The sequence below is a fragment of the Prinia subflava genome, chromosome 7 (genome assembly GCF_021018805.1).
Source record: "Prinia subflava isolate CZ2003 ecotype Zambia chromosome 7, Cam_Psub_1.2, whole genome shotgun sequence".
In the NCBI taxonomy this organism is placed as follows: domain Eukaryota; kingdom Metazoa; phylum Chordata; class Aves; order Passeriformes; family Cisticolidae; genus Prinia; species Prinia subflava.
The window spans coordinates 34860715-34886919 of NC_086253.1; the positions used below are offsets into that span (position 1 = coordinate 34860715).

The 26205-nt window shown below is 33.8% G+C and overlaps 1 protein-coding gene across 1 annotated transcript in view; it reads right to left on the bottom strand.

Moving 5' to 3' along the window:
• The window catches only part of TENM3 (teneurin transmembrane protein 3), a 1292929-nt gene that overhangs the window by 844078 nt on the left and 422646 nt on the right, over positions 1-26205 (bottom strand). The window contains exon 6 of the mRNA XM_063402168.1: positions 14904-14943. The gene's annotated coding sequence lies outside the window, so the exon portion shown is untranslated. The remainder of the gene's footprint in view (positions 1-14903; positions 14944-26205) is intronic.

Here is a 26205-nt window from a genome sequence, read left to right on the forward strand (position 1 = left end):
GCAAAGGTTTATTTATTTATATTAATTTAATTCTCATACATGTAAATATGAGTATTTCTAAAAATACCTAAACTTATTATACCCACGTGGATTATCTAAGATGAAGCAAATCTTCTAAAGAAATGAAAACAGAGAATATGCATAATGAAGCTGAAAGTGTATCAGTATCAGTAAGATCTTTTTGGAGAGTATCTGTGTTGCTTCTATAGTGATATGATTCTTCTACTTCCAAATATTTTATAGGACTAAATGAATTTAAAGCCTAATTATTTATGCAGGTCATTTTCTTTGTGATCATTGTACCAATAATTAAATATATTTTAGAACAGACTTAGTATTTCTTTTAGCTTTAGTTCTAATATGACAAAATGACAACAGCAGAATTTACATTCATACACTAGTAATCAAAAAAAAGCCTGTTTCATGACTTCTGCACGAGGTTACTTAATATAAAATAAATTCACTTCCATATTAATGAATACATAAAACTGACAGCAGAACTATTATGACTATACATGCTGAGTATTACACTGGCACACTCACCAGATAATTCTTTCATTGAAAATTGAGTATTTTCAAATATTGCTGCAGTTCAATATTTTATGTAAGTCTACTCATTATTTCTTCTGAGATATATGGCTCTAATATATATTTGACACAATAGATTTATATACAGCCCAATATTCTAGAATTTACTAATTGTTTTTAATTTAAGATAGAAAAGACAAATTTTAAATCTTAGCAGTTTAAAATAAAATGCCTTTACGATATTTGCCAAAGATGCCATAGCATGCAAAAGTGAAAAAAAAAAAGAAACAAAGAAAAAGGTGGGATTTTTCTCTGCCACAAAGCTTGCCTTTTAGTTTCCTAACTTTTTTTTCCAGACTCTAGTTTTTACACATTAAACATGCAATACATTAGGTGGAAGATAACTATTTTTGTATATGTTTTTTTTTTTTTTAATTTCTAAATTATATGATTGCACACCTGTATAGATACTATTGCTATCCTTATTTTTTTTATTAATGTTTACTTGACATCCAATTCAACCCATATTGCATAAACCCAAACTCTTTATCAAAGAGTATTAAAAAAATAATCTATTCAGAATTGGGAGACCTCATCAGTAATTTATTCTTGAGATTTGACAAGAAACATCTTATAAAGTAGTTGTAAACCAAACTGGAAACAAATTCTATAATCATTATTTTCTTGTGTTTTGGAAAAGAACATTTTGGCATTCTTCTGACCAACCATATATTCTTGCTAATAAGGACAGTACAGCCTTAATGATCTGAAACTCCTTTATCTGGGAGATATAAGATTCAGTCACACAAATGAATTGTTGATAAACTAGGGTCATTGAGCAAAAGATCCTGCAGAGTTTGTAAGCTCCACAGGATGGAAACTCTCTCCTGCAGAGTTTTTCTTCTGAGAAACAAGTGAACTCTGCAGGCTCAGACATTTCTTTACACAATATTTTAAACACAATAAAACAGATGTGCTGAAGCAGTCCCGCCACACACCAGAGTCTGAGATAACTATGTTTTGGTTATCACAGTTATACAGTTAGATGTGTGTTGTGTTTGATTTGTCGATTTTGTTTTTTAATTAGTGCTGCTAGATCATTTTTAGATTTTGTTTTACATTTCTTTAAGGATTCCTCCAGGTTTTTTTTCCCATTCTCACCTATACTAGATAAAAGGCAAAAGTCTAGAATGAACTTTATTATGCAATGCTTTACTCCAAGAGGTTAAAAAAGAGGTAAGGATTGGTTACTGAGTCAGAATTTGTCTGACTCAGAATTTGTATTCCCTACAGACTTCTCTTCACTGTTTTTATACAAGGGCAGCAAAAAAACAGTTTGCCTATGACAACGAGTACAAAGCAGCAGTGTCTGCAAAGGACTGAAAACGCTCTAGCAACATAAACCATATATTACATTAGGGTACAATAAAAAAAGTTCAATCTTAATATGAATTATTTTCCTATAATTTCAAAGTATTTAGTTTTTAGAGGAAATAGAAGAATTTTCCTGCAGAGGATGTCTGAGAGTAGAGCCATCTACTATTCTAATACCCTGTAATAAGCAAGGTAAGTGAGATTTAACAACTCTGCAGGACTTAAGTTTATATCCTGCTTGGAAATTATAAACTAGAGGTGCAGGCAGCCCTCTCTTTTTCCTGCAGCTCCTGTGAAGGAGTAGTGATTTTATTACATACTGAGCCTTTTTACCACTACACAATGCATTTCTGATTTTGTTGATCATGCATTTTAAGAATTTAGGTGTACTGAAAACACAAAGGACATATTTTGATAGATTTAAATCAGAAGCTCCTCACTTGGAAGCAAGAAGAAATATCTAAGAATGTTTTGCATATGCAGATTAATTAAAAGTGGATTTAGATAGCAAATATTTCAATTAAAATGGAAACTGGATTTTTTTTTTAGTATTTCTTAGCAAAACCTCTGCTCTTCACAGCTGACTTATTAATTAACATCAGTAGAAAAAAGTCTCCCATGAAGACACCCTATTTTTTTTAACAAATTATGATATTTTAGTGTGTCACAAAGGAAGCTAAGGTAATCTAATGTACTTTAGACCTGGCTGAGAGTAAGTTTTCTGTCCAGCAACTCAGCTGCCATCTTAGTCAGTGTAGAAAGCCGGCATGGCTTTGTCCTTATTCAGTCAGACTTCTTGTATTTCATTTTAAAGGCTGTGAAACCTGTTAGTTTAGTACAGGCCATCCTCTTTATCTTTTTTACTGGACCCAGTATCCCAGCTTCCTCCCAGGCATTTTGCACATGAAGAGACAACAAATGGAAAAGGAAGGGTGACAACTCAGCTGACAGGCTGGTGCAGCGCTCTGGCCACAAAAGAAGCTGGCAGTGACAGAAGGGAGGGGGAATCTAGACATACTTAAAGCAGACATGAAGACTGATGGTAGGCTGAGTGGCTGAGCTGGGCAAGGGCAGAAGTCATGTGGAGGTGGAGCAGACTAGGCTGATTTGGAATTTGGGGATAGGAATAAATAACAAGGCAGATAAATAACTATGCTAGGCAAAGCATGGGAGGCTAAGGAGAAGAGCTTTTGTAACAAAGGAAATTTGACAGTTCTAAATGCATTTAGATGAGTCAGCAGCACTGATTGTCACATGTGCACACGCAGACAGACAAATCTATAGTGCAATGACATTTTTTAACGACACAAAGTTTTTGGTCAATCTCCCATTGGATTTTGGAACACTGGAGCTGATAAGGCTACAGCTGCTCCTCTATCAAGGAAGAGTTCTATCTGGAGCATTTTATCTGAAAATCCGTAACTGTGTATGGTATACACTAGGACAGAAATTTTAAAACACTTCTTAACACTGATAAAGCTAAATATTGTGAGAAAACACTACTGTTAAAAATTTGTAGTGTTATAATTTTTTTTAGTAAGGAGATAAGATAAAAAATACTCTGAGACTCAATTAATTCCAACTGAATTCTCAAAGAATATACAAACTGAATGTAATTGATATGGTAATACTTTTTCTTTAGACTACTTGCAAATATCTGAAAATGAAGAAAATAAATTACTTACTATTCAGTATATTTAAAAAAAATACTACAAAAAATAGCATTAAAGAAAAGCTTCACCTCTTCTTATAATGGCAGCAACACAAGGAGCTATAAAGAAACTGCATTCTAAGACAGTATAAACCACTGCTGTTCACAAGCAGCTGAGTCTTTGGGATGAAATCAGTGGGAGTTGCACTGTTTACTTTAATGGAGCTATCATTTTACTCCTTTTTCATAGTAGTTGTTTTCTAAATTGCTACTTGCATTCACTTATCAATTTTCTTTAAGTAACACAGTATTTACAACATCAGCATGTAGTAGCATGAATTGGGTTAGCACGCTCTTGTGCTGTGGGTTGCACTTGCAGTTAACCCACCAGTGCCACATAATCATACGGTGGTAGAGACAAAAACTTTTTAACATGGTTTCCCTCTGAAAAGGAGTCCTTTAATGTCCTATAGACATAGGGCTCTTCTGTTGGCTCAGAATCACTGGTGGAAGAAAATGATGAATTCTTATCTCAGCTGCATTCAAGTCTAGTGAGAAGCAAGAGCATTTGAACAGGAATTCATTCAAGAGTTCCCTAGAAACTGTAGCAGAACATAGATTTAGTTTTAAGTAGAATGGAATATAGGCACTAACCTTAAGAGTTCTGACCCCTAACTACAATGTATGTCATTGCTATTTGTAAATTTTTTTTCCTTGAAGCCTGAGTATCTTGTCTTGAAGCAACTGAGTATATTAAAGTATCTCCCTTTTCCATCAGACCTGTTAATTACATTTTCAGCTTATGTCTTGCATTTTACTGAAAATGTGTCTGTATAACCATTTTCCTCTGTATTAAGAAAAAGTGTTTACTATGATAATACATATGATGAGCAAATCATAGAATCATTTAGGTTGGAAAAGACCTCTAAGATCACCAAATCTGAATATTAACCCAGCAGTGTCGAGCTCATAACTAAACCTTATCCGTAAGCAGCTCATTTACACATCTTTGAAATACCTCTAGGGACAGTGACTCCACCACTTCCCTGGGTAGTCTGTTATAATGGCTGAAAACTATTTTGGGGAAAAAACCTTTTCCTAGTACCCAAACCAAATATTTCCTGGGACAACTTGAGGCCATTTATTGTCCAAACCCTTGTTACTCGGGAAAAGAGACCATCTCCTTCCTCACTACAACCTTTTTTTAGGTAGTTTTAGAGAATGATAAGGTAAACGGAGCTAAACCATCCCAGCTCCCTCAGCCACTCCTCATCACAGTTGTGATTTATATCCTTCACAAATTTTGTTGGTGTTCTTTGGATACACTCTAACACATCACATCTGAATCAGGAAATGATAGTGATCAGTTTATAAGCATTTATATTTATGCAGATTACTAAATGTTGCTTGGGAGTGTAAATTAATTGTTTAAAACAAAAAAAAATGGTAATGTTGCGGTCTTAGGCAAAAGAATGAAGCATGAAGCATGTAAGCCAGGGAATGTATTTTGTAGAGATTTGGATGTTATCTAGATCAGAAATTATGAACTACTAGCATCTCTGCAATGTTTGGTAGTGGCAGAGATTTGCACTGGTGCTGACAATGCTTTATAAAATAAATTTGCTACTGCTCTCAGGAACAATTTGTTGCAAATGACCTTTACTGCTGAAGATGAAGACAAAGAAAGGACATGAGATAATATAGAAATCAAAACCAAGGTTAAATAAAACCTGCTGAGCATCACACTTTCAAGTCAGTTATAGGCAACGATAGGCTTTGTAGAGATCACTCTACAGCCACGTGAATCTATAAGATTAGATGGGCCTAATAATTGTTCTAGCATATAGCCTGCAAATTTCTTAAAGCAGATGCTCAAGCAGATTTACATGCAATGAAAGTTTTATGTAAAAAATTCACCTCTTTACAGTCTTTCTATTGAAACTTAAAAATATATGTGAGATGATAAGAGGTATGGGTACTTTCCCTTTCACCTACATGGTTTGTGCATCTAAATTGTAAACAAATGTAAGAACACTTGCACTCATTCCTAAACAATCTTTCAGTCCATTGCAGTAAAAGCAATATAATATAGATGAAGTGCTTATTTCTTCAGATTATACCTAATAACCTAAAAAGTCATTTTCAGTCACAGTTCACTGGAGTTAATTTTAAACCACAATATTAAAGTCAAGGTGTCTTCACAATTAACTAGGCATTAAATACAAATGTGGTCTGATATATTGAGTTAAATAAATGCAAGTAAACCCTTGCAGGTAAATGAGAACAGGCTTAATAAAAAATAAAAATGAACTCTCTGTGTAGGTGTACACTCAGCATTGTGCATCAGTATATCTCAGATGCTATAGCAGACCAGGAACATTTGAACCAAGTTTATGTCACTGTGAAGAATACTTAATTAGAAGTTACTTTTTGGAATTGGCAACATTTAATGAATTCTTACAAATTAGTTCTCTCTGGGCATAGATTACAGCAATTTGTGGTATAGTAATGTATCTTTAGAAAGATGCAGGAAGACAATTTCAGACAACTTGGGTATTTGCTGGAAAAAAAAAACCAAATAGTGGACAGAAAGTCATTCTTTGAATTCTTTTTTTTTTTTCATATCCTTTCACCATGAGTAGCTTTACTCATCAAGAATAAGATGAAGCAGGTTAATTGCTCCTGGAGGCTAAAGTAACTTAAACCTAAAGTCCACTATATATATTTAACTTTGTAAGAAGTTTCCCATTGTATTTGTATTTTCTATTACCGCTACTAAACAGAAGTGTGAACAGACTCCAGAGTTATTAAAAAAGGGGAGAACCATGCAGAAAACAGTTCTTTTTCCATCAGACTTATTATCCACATATTTTGCAGAAATAGTTTTTTTAATGTATTATAATGTATTATAATAAATTATTTTAATGTATTATAAAAGAAATTACACTGAATTTGTCAAATTTTAGAGGATGGGGTCATTGGTTGTTAGTTTTCATTTGATTATGTGGTCAGTTATTGCTTTTCTACTCTCCCATTTTAATGATTCAATAAAACAGTATTAATAATATATAACAGAAGCTGCCTCGTCTGTTAATCCTAGTTGTTTATTTCCTGCATCTCAGAAGAAAAGGATGTATTTCAGTGATGATCAGGAAACCTCATCCATTTTCTTTTCATGTTCTTATGTCTGGCTTAGAGGGTAATACAAGAAATGGTATAAATTACTTCAATTTGTTAACTGCATATATATGTGTATATTTCTTAAGAAATTTTCAGTTTGTCCTTGTCATATATCTATCTATATCATCTATATCTATATCTATATCTATATCTATATCTATATCTATATCTATATATCATCTATATCTATATCATCTATATCTATATCATCTATATCTATATCTATATATCAGTAAGAAAACTATTTTAACTATTATAAATACAGAGCTAATTGAAAAGAGGTTTGTGGGCTTTTGTCTCTCAAAAAAACTGTCATAAAGCCAGTAATCTTTCTTCAAAATGTTTTACTTTTCTTTTGACAGTTCTGAAAACAGACTTAGATTGGCTGGGGAACTTCTGGGTCTAATTTAATTATGTTGTGAATTGGTGTGAAAGTTTGCTAGGATATAAATGAAGCTGTTGTTTCAAGCAGTCTCAACAAGGGAAGCCTGAAAGGATGACGTCCATCAGAAATGAGTTTTCTGAGAGGTTTGCAAAGCTGACTGTAAGAAGTGTTTTCAATGCCATTTTCTTTCTACTGCAAAAATCTTACATGTCCTCTACTTAACATATGAAAGAGGAAGGAAAAAAATAACCAGAGCTGGAGGATTCAAAGTAAAACAATACTGTACTGTCAGCCACTTGTTTTGTACCCTAGTCTGAGGCAGAGGCTGCTTGAAGACTAATAACTGCTGCAAGCTTGAAACCTCTGGGTAGTTTTACATTTTCAAGTGTTTCCACAGGGTAGGCTCCACTAAATGAGGGCTATGCTTGAACACACGATTATGCATTAAGCAAGGAGTGGCAGAGTAACATCTCATGCATTGGACACCTCTGAAATATCTGTTTTAGCTGAATCCTAATAGTTTCAGATGCAAATGCATCACTTGAAAAAATAATCAATAAGCAAGTATGAGTACTGCTAACCTGAGGAAGCAGGTGGTATATCTAGGTTATATTTGTAGTCACTGAATTTGTTCCATGGGTTAAAAATTCTGGTAGAACTTTTAATTTCCAAATCACAGTGCTAGATAAGCTAAACCTGAGTGTAAATAATGCCTTTCAGATAATGGAAGCAAGCTGTAATACCAATAGGAATTTTACTGTATCCATAGCTCAGGATACCTTATCTCATCAAGGTAAAAGAAACAGTTTCATAATGACCTGAGGCTTGCATTAGTAGTGTTGTAATAACTTAGTAATGGGGGAATTTGGTCAGTACTGTTGCAAGAGTTTAATAATGGGGGAATTTGACACCAAATTAAACATTTGCTATCACAGTCTCTCTTGGTGAGAAATGTAATTGAAAAAACAGGGAAGAACCATAGCCATTCCCAGATCAGTGGATTACTTCCACCATCACCTCTATCAAAATGTTTAGCTCAATAAACAATTCTTAAAATTTCAAAAAAGAAAAATTAGCAGAGTTGTTAAACACAGGAAATATGGTGGTTTTGATTCACAATTATCACAGATAAAGTACCGACTTCAGACACTGCATTGAGGAATTAAACGATATCATATAGATGATATTGGTGAAAATAGAATAATCTGTCTACCCTGACTCAAATAATAAATCAGAAAATTATTTACTGTTTCTGAAAAACACAACACTGCAAAATTATAAAAAAGTCATGCACAAATCACTCCCTAACTGAAAAGTCATTTCAAGGTGAAATAAAACAGGACTTCCAAATCTCAGTTTTCATTCAAAGGAGAAATTTAATCTGCATCTTTTTTGAAATATAAATGGATTCTAGTTCATAATAATAAATTGCTCTACCTGTAAATATGCAGGGATATTTAACTCCATATATTTCTATAGCCCTGTAACTGACTTCTGGCTGACATCTCAATCCAAAAATGAACTGATCTTCTTTAATAGAAACACATTAATATAATTGGTGGATGTATAGTAAAAGAGGTCCAGAAGTTCACTTTACTCAATTAAGATATTTAAAGGCTACCGTGGAAAAATAGAGATTTCAGAATTTTGCCTCTGAATCCCAGAAATTACTGCTAGTAAATTCTGCTTTGACCCAAATACATGCCCTTTGGAACACACAAAGAAGCAAAGCTACATTTCTTGTTCAATAAAATCAGAAATATAGTTGTACTACATTTCTACTGTTTCTACTTTCTTCCATTCAGGTTCTACATCAAGTTTCCTTTAATACAATACTCATGGTAAGAAACTACTACAAAACAGGTTAAAGAAATGGCAAAGGCATTAAAAAATGCAATTAGGCATTTCAAGAAAAACAAAATTACATATAAATTAAAAGGATAAAAGTTTCAGATCTGAAAATCTCTATTAGTATGAACTATACAAAAAGTAGAGGTCTGGTGTGAAAGACAGCAATTACTGTCTGACCACAGGTATGGTTAAATAATATAGTTTATATGTATAGATAGAGAAATAGGCCTTACTAGAAAAAAACAAGCTTTTTCTACAGTTCCTGAAATACAATCGAGCTTACTTTAATATATTAGCAATTCTAGCATTCTAAATGTTATTCAGATTATAATATTGTTTTATATAGCATTTTCACTTTTTTTTTCTTGAGAAATGTCTACTGCAATTATGAACATATTTTTTAAGAAATATAACTAGATTTGCTAGAATGCAAGCTCATCCTAAATTGATGTCTTGCATTAAATGTCTGGCAGTTTTTGGGGGAACATTACATAGCCATTTATTAACAACAACAAAGTCTGTTTTATTTCTTTAAAAAAGTATGACTATTTAGACAAATGTCAAAAAGGATGATAAACATTATCTATACAAGATAGACATGTGCTATCCTGTGAAAGATAATCTGGGTAGTCAGCAAATCCCTACTGGCACAAATGTGAGGAGACACTGGCCAGAAAAATCTGTCTGGTTTTCAGATTGTGTAACACTTTTCTTACAGAAATAAAAGGGTCTCTCACTAAAATCCTAGCTGTCATATTAGCATTAAATCTGTGCCTGCCAGCAAACATGGTAAAAGGTTTTTAAAGGTTTTCAGTGTAAATGCTATTTTTCTGAGAGCTTAAACAATACTACAGAAAATGGCTCTGGGCTGAAGTGTGGAATATTGCATATCTAGTAGAAAGTGTGTCTTTAGGCACTTATTTTTTAATTCCTTTACTGAGATAGGTCATAATCCTGAAAAGCAATGCTTAAGTGAAAGTAATAGGACACAATCCCTAAGAATGTTCAAGCACTGGGCACACAACATACAACTTGCAAGCTGATCCTCCTTGCTGGGATCCCAATCAGAACTCGATTCCTTAGAATTCCTCTAAATTAAATTGATTCAAGACTGCCACAGTTTAAAGATATTTTCTATGGATTAAGAGTTGAATTCATATATTTCCATGAGAAAACTCTCCATGAGTATTCATGCATAGGCATTTCTCCATCTTTCTATTACAAAAGAAGAACCAGAAGTACCACTGAGACACCAATCTCCACTGAATTAATCCCATTTGCCCCAAATAGAGCTCCAGAACAGCCACCATGAAGGTACTTAGAAAGGGAAACATCAGTACCAGTCATGGAAAGAAAAACTGTGAATAGAAACAAAGGCCTTATAAGGTCACAAAAGTTGAAAGAATAATGCACCAATTGAACAAATGCTAGAGTGACATCCAATCTGCAAATGTACAGAAAACAAGATGAGCAAATACTATGTATCCCTAAAAAAAAAAAAAAAAAAAAAAAGGCAAAAAAAAGCAAAGCGTTATTGCCTGCAAAAATACAAATTAACACATCAGATTAAGAAGAAAAGCCTTCTCATTATATATCTCACCTAGTCCATACTGGAAACATAGGAGTGATCCTAGACTGCACTTCTATTTGTGCCACCAAATAGGCATTAGCACAAAACACCTAGGGAATGACCCCAAAGTATGTGTGAAATACAACACATTGAGTTGTTCCTAAAGATTGGCATTTTTTTAACAAAAAATTCAATTGCTGTTAATTTTGTCATTGAAACTTCTAAAATTTTTTGCCACCTCTCAAGATAGTCAGAAAAAGAATTCATCCCTACAATAAAAGGCAAAATAGTGTTTTAAATAGCATACCATCTAGTTAACAATATCAGAATCAAAGGTTTAAACATTTTAGAAAACATTGGCCAGCTCTATGTGTTAGTAATGATATATATACAACAATTTTGAGTCAACACCTCGCTTTGATTTCAACCACTGGAGCTCAGTATCTCTGCAAACAGGGTCATAAATCCCTAATAGTAACTGGAGCTAAATACTTTCAATCATTACTTAATGGAAAAAAAAATATAATTAATAGCATGTTATAGAATAATGATAAGGTACACAAGCCTACTTTTTAGCTAAATATCATTAGCCTGTAAGAAGGAATTAGTAGATGTCCATAGAGCCTGAGGTCATACCTCAAGAAAAAAGAGTTTGACACTGAAACCTGGAAGGTATACAACCACAGCAAAAGTAGTTCTGAGAACAGGCTTATCTGGGGTACTTGAGTAAACCTAGCCTTCAACACGTTAACAAATGTTATGTATCTGAGCATAATTAGACCTGATTTGAACTATTTTAAGTTAAATGCTGCAGTCTCCTTTATGCAGAAGCAGGAAGCTAGTTACTGGATGAATGGATTTTGCCTGAGAAAGTGAGGATATTTCAACACTAGAAAGACAGAAAAGATTGCCATGTAAAAAGAGGACAAAAATTACATTAACATTTCACAAGTGGCAGCTGCTGAGATCAACAAGGGGGGCAGTGCTTGAAGTGACTGTGCTTGTCTACTTTAACTGAAGAGATAAAATTCCTTATTATTACATTGATTTAAAAAAGGTAGTTTACAACACCATGTGTTTTGATATTTTTATTTTTCTGAAGTAATAAAAGAACTTTTAAAAAAAACCTAGACTTGTTCCAAATAGTTTCTAATTCTCTCTCTCATAGGGGCAACTATTTCATAACTATTAACATTTGTTTTACTGATGTACTACTCTACTGCAAAATTTAATTTGTTTTAGTGTGAAATAATAAATAAGAATATCCAGCCTACATGTGATCTGTAAAATTCAACAGGAAGGGGAACCATAAAGACGTGCATAGGTTAAGCCCAAGGTCAAACATATCAGCAGAAACAAATTCAGAACTTCATAGATTAGCTGAATTCCTATTAATTACTATGATTTTGACATCTTTTGTAAAACTGCAGGTGGAGATTGCTTGCTGCGTAACAATGTACTCTAGTAAGTCTCAGTGGGAACCTCCATTTGAAGGAGAAAGGAAGTGATGAGAAAGTGAATAGTAACAAATTGTTAGAAAGATAGTACTCACTAAACAGTTATAAGAGATTCACAAATGATATATTTCACCGACTAGTGAGGGTACATTTATCTCTTGTCTAACACTGCAAACTTACTGACATCTAGAAGATGTAAACTGCAGTGAAAATCAATTTTAATGGAAAGTTAAAATGCAGATACAAAGAAAAGTATCTTTTGTCAGACTTAAATATACTGAAGTCCATATCGGTCAAGTTAATACAAACCTCAAAATATAAAACTCAAGTTGGACATTTAATAAATATGCTATATTTTGGACAAGTGAAGATGGCTTTTGAAAAGGAAATTATTACTTTGTAGACCTACTGAAGCACTTTTTATCATTCAAGAGACACGTGAATGTGAATGATTTGGTTGCCTGGAGTTGCTCAGTAGGAGTCTACCTTGGATTTGCAGAAGGTTTTTCCTTGAGTTTCTCAACTAAGGTTATTATAAAAAGTAAGCAAGTAAGAAGGCAGGCATGTAAAATGAGACTTTAAAAAAAGAGCAGTAGAGAGCTGGAAGTAAAGATCCAGTTCCTGAAACCGAGAGACATTGCTGCTAGACTTTTTCAAAGAGTTTTTCTAGGGCTTGTGTTGCTCAACATTCATAAATAATCTGGGAAGAGGGATGAGGGTTATTGAGAATATTCCTGATTGGAGGTATTTGGGTCAGCCAGGACAAGGACAGACAGCTTAGAGTTCCAGAAATTCAGTACTCACAAGCCTGAGTGACAAGGCAAAACAATGGCAGAATAAATGCCTTGCAAATAAACGTGAAGTGATACACAAGAGATGGAAGGTGGGAAATTTAACATAGTGGGCCTGGAGTTGACAGTCATCATGGAGAAATGAGCCCATAGTTGCATAAGCATCCAGTATTGGTATTCAGTAAGAAACTAAGAAGGAAAAGCTGAGGGAATGATTTTGAAATGAACTTAAGAACTTCTCACGCATCGAAAGCCTTGAGTAGCATGCAAAATCCAAGACAGGGCAAGAAAGATGAATAACCATTATACAGAGTTAGATACTTCTCTTGAAAAGATCTCCAAGGAAGGATATAGATGAGGCTCACAAATCACTGGTGACATAAAGGGAATGGATTGTTTACCATTCGATCAAACCCAATGCAATGTGGATTAAAATTAGGATAGACAAAATCACATCCAAAGCAACAAAAAAAAGTTCTCTATGTACTAAATGAACAGGGCAGTAGACCCATGCAACTCATATATGTTCTAAGACTTAAATAGGTTTGTAGGAATAGATTCAGGAAACCAAAATACAACAAAATCTTATTATTTAGAAACCACATACATCTGATGAAATCTCATCAGCTAAAACTGCTGGAGGCTGGGGAATCTAGTTCTTGTTCTTCTCTTCCCTGGACATATATTTATAATCACTGCCCAGAGACAGGGAGCTGTCCAGACAATTCTTACCCTAATCCAACATGGGCATTCCTCTTTTGCTGTGTTTCCCCATGTCATTACTTTTAGGCAGCTTCCTGAAGCAGGGATGGGGATGAGGCACCTAATCCTAAGTGATGTACGATACATTTAAAATACTTACTTCTCAGTTTTGGATTACTCTTGGAGGGTAGAAGGCAAGAAGAATCATAAAATGTAAGTGCTACAGGACTTCACTTATAAACTCAGGCATCTTTTATTGGATACTGAAATGGATTTCCAAAATGTCAGAAATTTTTCACCCCTTTAGGATAGTTCAATGAGTTTTTTGCATTATCATGTCCATGAAGTTTCTTGCTTAAAATGCTAGTACCTTATAAGTGAATCAGTAGACAAGTGCAAACATGGAATCTCTCTGAAAAGTTAACAAGTCTCCCAAGGAGAATTGCCCTTTGCCACTGAAGAATATCTCCTGGCAACAATTGGAATACCAATGAGATTAAATGTAACTTCCTGTAAAGCTTTTCAAATGAAACAACCCGGTTTTATCATAGCAATAACCAGTAACACTTCATTTATTATGTACATTAATTATTGCTGAATTATAATGGATTGTCTAAAAAGTTGTATAATATTCACATCAATACTAAATTAATTCATTATGACGAGTGTAATTACAATGAATACTAACTAAATTAATGATAGCCAGACATGCTAGAAAAAGTGTTACCCATTTACTTGACATGTTCCAAATGGAATATATTTTGTCAATGTTTTTGGAAGAGTAGTGTGAAGAGTTCAAATAGTAGTGAGAAGCAGAGTGTTTAGCAGAAGTTTTTTTTAGTATCATTGAACAAATTATTTTACTGTATGTTCAGCTTCTATGCACATATATATCAATAATGCAATCTGAATGCATTATCTGAATCAAATAAAACTAGAAAATTTCCAAATCAGTCTTATGCTTCTTTTTGTATTTAGTTTCACTTATACACACATATGAATAAAATCCTAGATGCATGGTCAGAAAAACAAGAAGTCGGGAAACAGACTGTTTATGCTGCTGTGCCCCAGTTTTGCACTCCAGTATTCATACTGGTGTGCACTCTACAGATCAACCATGTTCCAGGCAAAGCCTGATGTCAGGTGGTATGTTTAGCATGCTTCTGCATTTATATTTCTTGACCTGTTGGCCTAAGCCTTACATAAACTATTCTTGCCGATGGCAAAAGAAATCTGGCTTGGGAATTGTATCTGTAGCCACATGCCAGATGTCTCCCGAGCTCTCACAGGGCATTAATTGTTCACCAGTTTTCAAGGAAGAACACAGTTTTATCCATAAGATAAAATTTTAGTGGATGTAGAAAAATAAAACGTGATGTCTAATTCAAGAGGGGAAACAAAAAGAGTTACTTACAATGCTCTTTTCAATCAATGGAATGCAATTTTGCCGCCATCTGTGAAAGCAAACAGAGCAAAAAAAAATACTACTTTACATAGGTCACAGAATTATATAAAAATTATTTACAAGTAAAGAGAGTATAATTAGATGTTATAGCACTAATAGGCAACTAAAATATATACTTAAATAGAATAAATACTTATTCTTCCTCTACTTTGATTCAATACTTTGATTCAAAGACAACGTCATCAAGTGGATTCTTCTTTTGCACTAATATATCCAATACAACATAAACTGTAAGAAACATTCATTGCTTTGTCCAAAGAAAAGACAAATCAGTGGATTAGTAGGGCAAACAAGGATTGAAAATGCTGCAAAACACTTGACAAAACATCAAAACACAGCTTGATTCTTTGTACACACAACAGAAGACACAAAGAAAAAAGTATCATCCTTTAACTTTTCCTGTATTGTATTTCAGAGGAAGATGAACTGTAGCCTTCTGGCAATCGCTAATGCAGTGTTTGTATTCTGTGTTGAAATTATCCACTTGGGTGCTGCACTGCAGCTCCCTTGGCTATTTTGACACTGCATCCAGATGCTCCAATTTTGCTTCAGTGACTCAAGAGCAGAGCCAATATGCCTTAAAGCAATGTTCAAAGGGCTAGGTCTTGATGAACAATTAAAGCACTCAGAGAAAGTGTTTCTGAACATCCCTGACTGGTGCTGAAGTGACTTAAGTGGCCTTAGTGTGACATCCAGGCAGGGAATATGTAATAGAAAAATTCAGCTCTACACTCAAGGTGAATGTGGATTTTGCCCCACTTTTAAGAAAAAATAAAAAAGCGCAAGTACAAAATAAAAATATTCATGATTTTAACTGTAGTATATCAGTTCTAGAAAGGGGGAATATTTGTCTGCTTTATATAAACCTCCTTAAAAAGCCTACTTAGAAATTTATTGAAGTTGCATTTGTCATATATTTCCACTTTCTTCTTTGAGATCAAAATAATTTACTGTTTGAGCAAGACCTTTTAAAGTGAATGTGCATTCCTGTAGAATCTAAGAATAATTTCACAGAAAATAAAGACCAATGTACTTCAATGTACTTCAGTAGCCATAAATGAAAAGTTATCTATCTTAAGCACTGAGTGTTATTATTCCAACTGTGAAATATTTATGGCATTGGAAACTCATTTTGGAAAGTATCATTCATTTAATTGGAGAAAAACTTCATCTATTAAATGCCACAAAACCAGAGAAATATATAAGGCTTCATCACATCCACAACACAGGCCCTGAAGCAAAAACTAGAGGCACCTGATCATCTGATGCTAAGACAAGTAATAATTTTTTAAAAATTTCTTACTTATGAAAAACAAATAATTATAATTTCATATGTGCTTCACATATTTTTTGTGGAAAAAAGCATAATTTAAGCTATTTTATTTATTATTTCATATTTTCATTTTTCATTCTAGAGACTTCCTTGGTTTTGAGAAAAAATAAGCCAGGGAATGTTCCCATTTTTGCAAGAGTTTCACTCTGGGGTTTGTTAAGGGTTTATATATATATATATATATATGTATGTATGTATGTATGTATGTATGTATATGTATGTGTATGTATGTATATATATATTTGTGTGTGTGTGTATATATATGCGTATATTTTATTCACGTTCCTGAGTACGAATTTATTCTTCTGATAAGAGATGAAGTAAGAAAAAAATTTCAGGTGACAAGTATCATTGCAGAGGGTTTTATCTGAACAATGACAGTGCCTGATTTAGGTTGCAAGACACAGATCTGATACAGGACATAAGCTAAGACTGAGGAATGCCCTGAAAAAAATTTTGTGGGGGAGAAAAAAAAAAAAAAAAGAAAAAAAAAATCACTGCAAAAATTCACTTTATGATCCCTCCAGCACCTTCTGCTCCTTTGTTTCTTTTAACTTTGCATTTGGTTGCTGCTGCCAGTTATCTCACCTACTGTGCTGAGCGGGCAGGACAGAAGAAACACACCTGAGTTTGCCTGCCCTGCTCATTTCACAGTCAGGTTAGAGGTTCCATCAAACCCTGCATGCAGTGCAGAAGTTGTTCCTGTACTAAATCTTCATATTTGCATCTGCTTTATATGAATGGAGAATCACTTTAAAGATTTGCATCTTGGACGCTTGTTTTGAATACTGCTAAATCCATTTTTTTTTATTTTGCGAAATCCGTAAAGTAAGAGAAGATTCTTAGATATGAAACTGAACATGAATAAGAATTATTATTAAAAATATTACTATTTTAATACACAGTTTAAATTGAAGAATGTACAGGTCAGAGGAAAGAAGTAAAGATTGATTATTTATATTGTATTATTATTTTCACTTCTGTAGTTCAGAAATAATTTTCAGTCTTAGAAATAGAGCGCTGGCTGAAATATCCTAATTTCTCCATAATGGAAACTAGATTTAGTTCTGTGGACTAAGAAGGTCCAGCATTATCAAGAAAGACAGATGACCAGTTACAAATAGAATTCAGGATGTTCTATTAGCAACACCTTTTGCTTGAAGAATGCACTGCATCTTCTTGCAAGAAGGTCAACAAGCAACAAAGTAAGAGTTAGCAAATACAGCTGACTCTTCCAGAAAGACTGTTGATATCTTTGGGCTTCCTGATTAGAAGTCTTCCAGAAGAATGCATTATTTTGGGAGAACTGATACATATGAACAACTCTGAGTTCAAGTACATTTCCTATCAGCATTTAATAAAAAAGCACAAGCAACACAAATCTATCAGATATTTCAAAACCGTTGTCTGATTAGAAGTGAGAGCAGTTGGCCTGCCTAAATACCTTCTATGGTATAACCACCTTCTAGGACAATTAATGTACAGAGAATATTCCCTTTCCCCATGAAATGCATGTTGGATCTCTTGGAATATGTTTAATCAAAAAATGAATGGATTTCTTTGTTTTTCTGGGTAAACTTCTGAAAGGGGCAGCTGAAGAAAACTAGTCACAAAGGTTTAGGAAACTTGGTTATTGGGCTTGTGTCTTGATCATTCTAGTGTATGTATCTTCTTGGAGAAGAAAGGACACTGTTATTGACCGTTACTCCACTGATATAAATTAAAATCTTGGGAAATAAGATTAACACCAAGTGCTTTTTCTAGGTACCATTCTTGTCCTTTATTACAGCTCTAAAGTAAGGGAAAATCATTCACTAAATTAAGACTCTGGAACTCTGGTTTTCACATCTGCTGCCAGCAAAGCTTCTGTGTGACTCTGTATAGATTTGCAATATTTGACAATTTGTTCTGTATCTGTACACTACTACTGAGACATTTTCCTGCAAGAGATGAACAGATCTGAAAGATCTGACCTTTGCAGGTAAGATTTTTCTAGCTTGATTTTTCCCCATCAAAAGAAATTACCTATACTTTGTTCTGGCTTTTCCTCACATCCATTGGCAATGCAAAAGGTAGAAAAAAATGACTCAGATTTCATAAATGGTCAGTGTTCCTTTTGTATTGGTCCTTCTTCCTGAATTGAAGTAAGCACTCGTGGCCAGCAAGTACTTTTATTCCTTCTTAATAGAGGTATGCTAGCTCAGCTCAGTACAGTTCTTGCATTAGGAAGTGTTAGGAAACATGGAAGTATATGCAAGAGGGCTTTAAGTATTATGTAAATAATTTTCATTTAGCTGTTTTAACAAAAAGGGTATTGAAAAAAAAAAATCAGTCATCTTCCCCCTCCTCTACAATACCCCTGCAATTTAACTAAAATTAGGGACAAAATAATCCATACTTTAATTTCATTTGGAACTCACAGAAATATTCAGGAAACATTTAGGAACAAAAAAGGTGAGGAAGAATTATCCTCATACGTTCCCAAAAGTAGCATTTTTCTTCAGTCGTTAATTTGTATACTTGCCAGAGACATAGGCAACCCTGCAGAAGCTATTTAAACACAAAACTAAAGAACTGGAAATGAAAGATTAGGCTTACACGCTCTTTGTAAATCATTCATGGCAGTAAAGAGAATCCCCCCTCTCTTCACTTATTCAATAGCTCTGTGGTTAGGGCCTCATCTGATATACAATGTGGGACAATCAGGTTCAAGACCTTGTCTGCACATTCTTGAACCCACATTTTCACCTTCCCAAAAGAGTTCTTAAACCAGAGAGAAATCTATAATTGGCTTCTCTCGATCCCCACAGAAAAAGCTGTTCTGCATGGATTATTTAAATACTGAGTCAAAGAGAGAGAATGACTCTTTGGTCTGGTGGTTAAAGAATTCACTTGAGAGGCACACAGCTCGGTCAAAGTGGCAAGATAGTTCAGGTGAGAGCATATCACTGCAGAATATCCAGTGGTTAGTGATTCTCCTGGAAGGTAGAAAAATAAAGGTTTAAATCTCAGTCAGGGGGAAGGTTTTGAAACCTAGGTTCCTATATGTAGGAGTTATTGCATTAAATAACATATGGTAAGATCTTCAGTGTTGCAGGGGTAGAGGTGAGTGGGTGGAGAGGAGAAGACAAAGAAGAGAAACAGTTGTTATCTCTTCACTACTAGTTTTGTAAATCTATTCCTGTTCCAAAAAACAAAGCCATCACAAATTCAGTCTGAATTCTGACAGCTTTTTAAATTGTCAGCAATCAGTTTATTCACTAGAGTTACATTCAGATAGCTAATGCAAAAAGACATTGTCTTCTTTGCAGGCTCAGATTAGACTCCCAATTAAAGACTAGATTATTTTTTTTTTCATTTATGAAGCTGCCCTGTACATATAGTGTACATATACAGAATAATCCTTGTGAAGTTAAGATTAACTGCTATTTAAGAATTATTGTATGAATTACATTCTAAAATTCTGTGAGATGAGACAGAAATATTACAGTGAAAGCTCATTTAACATTTCAAATTGGGCAGGGTATATTCATCAGACTTTTTATGAGAAAGGAATTATCATGGGGGTTTTTTGGTGGGTTTTTTTTTTTTTTTTTTTTTCTTTTTTTTTTTTTCTTTTTTTGGAGAACATATGTGGACACAAAAGAATTCAGTATGGTTCATCTGGAACTAGTATCTTCCTATTTCTTACATCATTGTTGTCAGTCTCCTATTTTAATGCAGTATTTTCTATTTAATTTATTATACAGGGCCTCCAAACACACATTTGAATCTGTCTTATGAGAAACTTAATCATTTTATACAATAATAGAAAAATAAACCTAATTCCTGAGTACTTGCCATCAAAACTTATCTGAGAATTCATTTACTTACCTGAATTTTATCTAAAGATTTTTGTTGTTGTTTATATTCGAACAAAGCATTATTCACTTACAGTATTTAAATCCTATTTTTCTTTCAATGTCAATATTTCTCTCCTACAACTTCATGTTTTTTCTGACATCATTCAGAGGTTCCAGAGATATCAGTGACAAATTAACTGAATGTAAATCTTTTAAACACAAACTGAATTTCAACAGGAAAAGGTTGGTGAAGTTGAAAAGTTAAAATAGAAATAGCTTAATACAATTACTCCAATAATTTAATTTGTCCAATACATATAAATGTTACATATTCAGAAATACTCATTCTCAGGCCACTCCTACACAATATTATTGCCTGCTGGCCTCTAAAAGCACACAGTCACTATTGAATTCTTAACAAGAATGTAAGGATATGCTGCTGCTTTCACACAGCACTATTTTACACCACATGAGTGCAGGCAAAAATAAGAAAATATTTTCAAAATTTCCAGCTAACAGCAAGAGTAAATTATGCTCATTTGTATAGATTTTGCTTCTTGTGGGAAGCCTAACTTTATGATTCCTATGTTACATTCTCCCCACAGCACTTCCAAAAAAGTGAAATATCTCTTCCAGGTACAAAGCACATACATTTTAAATTAAATATCTTGGGGGAGGGGGAATAAAGTTTTAGTGCTGGAAATTCCTAATTTTCAACTGACTCAAAAATAAAAAAAATCTCAATATAAATCTGCTTTATGAGAGTATTTTAGACCTGTAATGTAAAATGAAAAATTATTGAAAAGTGTTGTATGCTAATAACATTCATGTTGGTTTCATCTCAGATATATAAACAGTAGGTGTTATGGGGAAGATCATCCTCTTATGACTGACATTTGGAGCAGGTGTCAGTGTTAGTAATGGGGGTAATTTTTATTTGGATTTTATTGGCTGTTGTACCAGCCTGCTTATAAATTTACAGTGGTCTACAGGTACTTTCAGGATAACCTGACACACTTGTAGAATTTTGTTTTAACTATGTAACAAGTGTTTTACAAAAGAAAAATATTGCTAAGCAAGCTTCAAATATTTTTTAATATATTATGGATCAAACTGTAGAAAAAACACCAAACAAACCATAATAAAAGTGGTTCTCATCACATTATTCAGAAATGCTCATAAGGTGAAAATATCTTAATGCATTCAATATGTACGCAAACTGGAAAAGTTTGAGGTTTTGCTAATTACTTCTATAAAAATACTCAGTTCACACCTATATTAGTTAAATTCACAGATGTAATTTTCCAAAAGCACTGTATGATTTTTCTACCTGCTCACTCTTGAATGATAAGTCACCTATACTTGGTTTCAACTCCAGCATCACTGAGGGTAAAAAAAGCACAAATGGAAAACTCAGTGCCAGGCAAGGCAACTTCCATCATAGAAAAGAAAGTTTATGGCTGAATCCTCCATGATCAGGACTGGGTACAAATTTTATCAGAAATAAAAACCCCGTACATCAACAAAAACCACACCAACAACACTTAGGCAGACTATATTTAGCATTGTATTCCTTTTGTTGTTTTTTAACTCTGGAATAGAGATGGAAAAAGTAAAAATGTACAGCTCAATATAAAAAAATGCAGATTATTTTGGTGAGAAATTAGTTTAAAAGCCATACAGTGATCCTCTGTGACTAAACAAATAATTAGATAAAAAAACCTAACTAAGAAGTGAAAACTAATATAATAAGACAGTTTGGTGGTACATCGCACCATACTCTTATTCAAAATTTTTCACTAATTTATCAGTATGAAAAAAAGACACTCACTTTTTCCTGGGGTATTGGTCTCAATCTTGCATAATAATTAAGGCAGTGTAACAGCACAACTAACTTCAATTCCCTTCTTCTTAATTATGTAACATGAAACTCAAATTTTATTACTTTTGTTGCTGAGAAAAAAAGAGGAAGAAGGCACTGTATTTGTACTGTCAACTCATTTCCAGTCCTCCTAAGGCTCTTTTTTCTTACTAAACTGAGAACCTTTCACAATCTTAAATATCAGTTTTTATTTCTTTAATTGGGTGTTTCTATCAGGACCTTTTCAGTGAACTCTTCACATTTTAATACACTTCTGCTTCACTACTCTAGCTGATTGTTTCAGAGGTTGTGCAGAACACATTCCTGATCTTCACGAAAGCCACTTTCAAGGTCTTTCATATTCTGCCATAATCCCCTCGTAATTACAAAGGCTCTCTTTGCAACAATAAGCAAGTCTGAGAGGAGTTCTATAACCCTACATCACACATTAAATTGTACTTGGACATTTCAGTTAAATGTGCTTCCCTTGAGCCCTCAACTTGCATACAAAATCTGCAAGATGCCAAAACACAAGAACTGAAAGATTATGATGATGGTAACTGTCTCCATACAAAGCATTGATTAAATGAAATACAAAACACAGCTTGGATAAAGGCTTTAGTTGGGGAGCAGTTAAGTCCTCATTAGAAAAGCAAAGTTGACAGAGCTTAAAAACACTTATTTTATGCCTGATAATCATTAATCATTTTTACAGATCTTTTCCTCCCCTAGGACTTTAGAAGTGCTTTTGAATATTCCTCTGTAAGTACTCATACTTTTACTTTTATTTTATTTTTTAGGGAAAAATGGCTCTTCCTGTCAAAGGAAAGATCTTGCCAGATTTTTTAACTTAATTGCAGTCATTCCTTTCAGGTATATGACCCATGAGGTATCAGAAGTCACCCTTCCAATTGCTGTACATGTGTAAAGGGAAAATGTACAATACATACCTTAAAAAATACAAAACTCTGTTTTCCCTCTTGTCTTTTTTCATTCTTTGAGTTTTCTCTATTTATTGCTTGTTGATCAAGAACATAATCATGTGGGGTTATTTTATATCTTCAAAGGGCTGCACCAAGTTCCATCTATAACTCAACCCAAAAATTATGAGGGTCCAGAATAAAATAAACCACTACCCTACACCTGATCTTACCTTGGTCTAAAAAGCTATAGAAAAAAAAGAACCTGTTTTATGCAGTTTGCTGCCAATAGAACTGGCTTGAACTATGTTAAGTAACATGGGGTAAGAATACTGTACCATAAAATAGATCTGACAACTGTCTCTACTTTTGAAAGGCCATCCCTAATGTTAAGATCAATATTGTTTAAAAGCTTGTGATACTAATTTCTGATGCTGTGGCAGTATTAAATATGCCTTCTGTTACCTGTTAGCTTAAATTTTCCAACTTAATATATGCTGTGTTTTTCACTCAATAGAGGACTATTCCTTACAAAGAACTGGGGAAGCCAATGTCTATTGAGTCTAGGGAACCATGCAAATGATTTTCCAAATTCTGGGAGTGAAATCTGAAAGAAAATCAAATTAACTTTTTTTTTCTCATTTATTTTGTTGACATGGTAAACTTAAACACTGATACCAAACACAGGAAACAAGGAGAAAAAAAGATTCCACTAATATGTTCCTCACTTTTTGCTTAATAACAGAGTTCTTTGAACAATCACAAATTCTGTGGTAATCTTACCTTTGCATTTCAGCTTCACCTGAAGGCTATTTAACCCCTATTTTCCAGGAACTCTCTTGTTTGTTGATAAGTGTATTTCTGTCTCTCCTGATGAAACTTCTTAAAACTTTTAATAAATATTCATAGACAGAGATAGTAAAAATTATTCTATTTCTGATTTGTTGAAGCAATTTACGCGGGAAGCCCAAGTTCTAATTACTGTGCAAATGAATATATATATATTGCATAGAAAGTGGAAATACATTGACAAAGGCAGTGTCTGAAGGTGTTACAATTAAGATACTTGCAGGAAAGAAGAGAAGATGCAGATTCAAGTGAGATTTGCCTTCCCCTTCAATATGTGAACTGGTAATTTTTTTAAAAGCTTTTTCATTGAATGAAATGGGCCCGATTCACTTCTTTAATTCAGTTCATAAATTAATTCTGGATTTACCCATTTTCATCCAACTTTGCTACTTTTAAATTAACTGTAGACATATATGTATCTTTATGTATTCAAGTTGACACATTGCTGCAAGTGCAAAAAATACAGTTTGGAAGAATTTCACTGTGTTTCCAGAACAATTGTAGGTTGTTAAAAGCTAATATGGAACATGCAGGTTTTAATTTATTAACCTCATATTTGCAGGTGTAAACTTTGAGTTCTGTCTCCACTCATACTCACTCCACTTTATATTCATTTTAAACCAAGAAATATTTGCCACGAGCAACATCCTACTCCCTTAAAAGCCCGGAAACCAGTGCTAATGTGCAATGGTGGAAGGCACTTTGTAAAGTGTTACTTAATAAATAAAACAAAAGCAACATGGGAATGTATGGCTGTTCCAATATAGGAGCCTCTCCAGAATGCATTATGCTTTAGTAAGAGTAGGACATGATCAGTCAGAGATCACAATAACCAGGCTTGTATCAGAAAAAGGAAACCTCTTCTTCCTCATAAAGCATGAATGGAAAACAGTAAGAGTTAGGAAGTACTCCAAATGTATAGAAACAAGGAATATGACCTTCTTATGAATAATTAAATGAGTGCCTATGGGCTGTATATATCTAATAGTGGAGGTGCACACCTTTGCTTTAGTAAAGGAAGTATTACGGTCTGAAATGTAAGGAATGGTGGTTATTTAACCTGGAGAAAAGGTGGCTCAGGGGAGATCTCATTGGTCTCTACAAACTCCCGAAAGAAGATTATAGTGAGTTGGGGATCAGCCTCTTCTAGTGGCAACCAGTGTCAGGACAATGGGAAATGGCCTCTAGTGGTACCTGGCAAGGTTCAGGTTGGATCTAAGAAACAAATTCTTCACTGGAAGAGCATTCAGGCATGGGAATGCACTCCCCAGGGAAGTGCTAAAGTCACCGTGCCTGGAAGTGGTCAAAAAAGACTGCATGTGGTACTTTGTGATATGGTTTGGTTGGCATGGTGATCTTGGAAGTCTCCTTCAATCTCAATGTTTTTGTGCCATGATTCTATGTGTACTGGATTGATGCAGTACAATTATGTTAGTAGAGGTTAGTTAATAGTTCCTATTATGATAATTTTAATTTTTAGGTTCGAGAACATGACAATTACTCAGTGTTATGAAGCATGACATTCAAATGTAGATTAAAAAAAGGAGAGACCAAAGAGACCCCCTGAACAAATTTCCCTTTTTAGAATGTAACTCAATACTAAGCCTTTTCTTAAACTTTAATTGCATGGAAATCACACTATTAGGGTGGAGAAAGTACCAAATATTTTCCCTAAATGGTTCTTTTTGTGTACCACACTGGAACACAGTGTATACTGACTAAAATAAATTGCATGAAGGAATTACTACAGGAATATTGTCTATACTTAAAAAGTTTATTCAACTTCAAATTATATGCCTATTCATCATAATTACAGCAGTTAACTTTTTTTTGGAGTAAGACCTATTTACAATGAAAATACTGGCATAATACCTTGGAATGCTATTTTGTGCACTTTAAATTTTCTACCGATTTAAACAGATATAACTTTCAAATGCTGTGTTAGCTAAAAAAAAAAAAAAAAAGGCAATTATGGGACCAAAAGGTAAGAAAAAATAGTGTGTGTAGCATTATAGCAACCCTTCACCTGCACCATGCATGTAAAATTCTTCCCCACAGACATCCACAGATTTCAGACTGGATATGAAACTAGATGTAATAATTAGATATTCCTTGGACACCATGTTATATTTCAGGTAAGTATCCTCTCACCCATTAAAATCCTCTACCCATTAAAAATAAATTTAAGTTTTCAGCAACTCAAATTTTATCAGGATTTCAGAGATAACCTATTAGTAAGAACAGAAATTATTCATTCTATTTAAAAGACTTAAATAAAAAATTACATGCTTTTCTACATTGCATATAATCAGCTTTGTATCTCTATGAAATGTTAGGAAAAGTAACTGATGGAATACGAGAACCTTACACATGGTTCCTGTAGTTTAATTTGGACTCATACTAGAATATGGTGGTTTGGTTTTTTCTGGTCTTCTAAACTGATAAA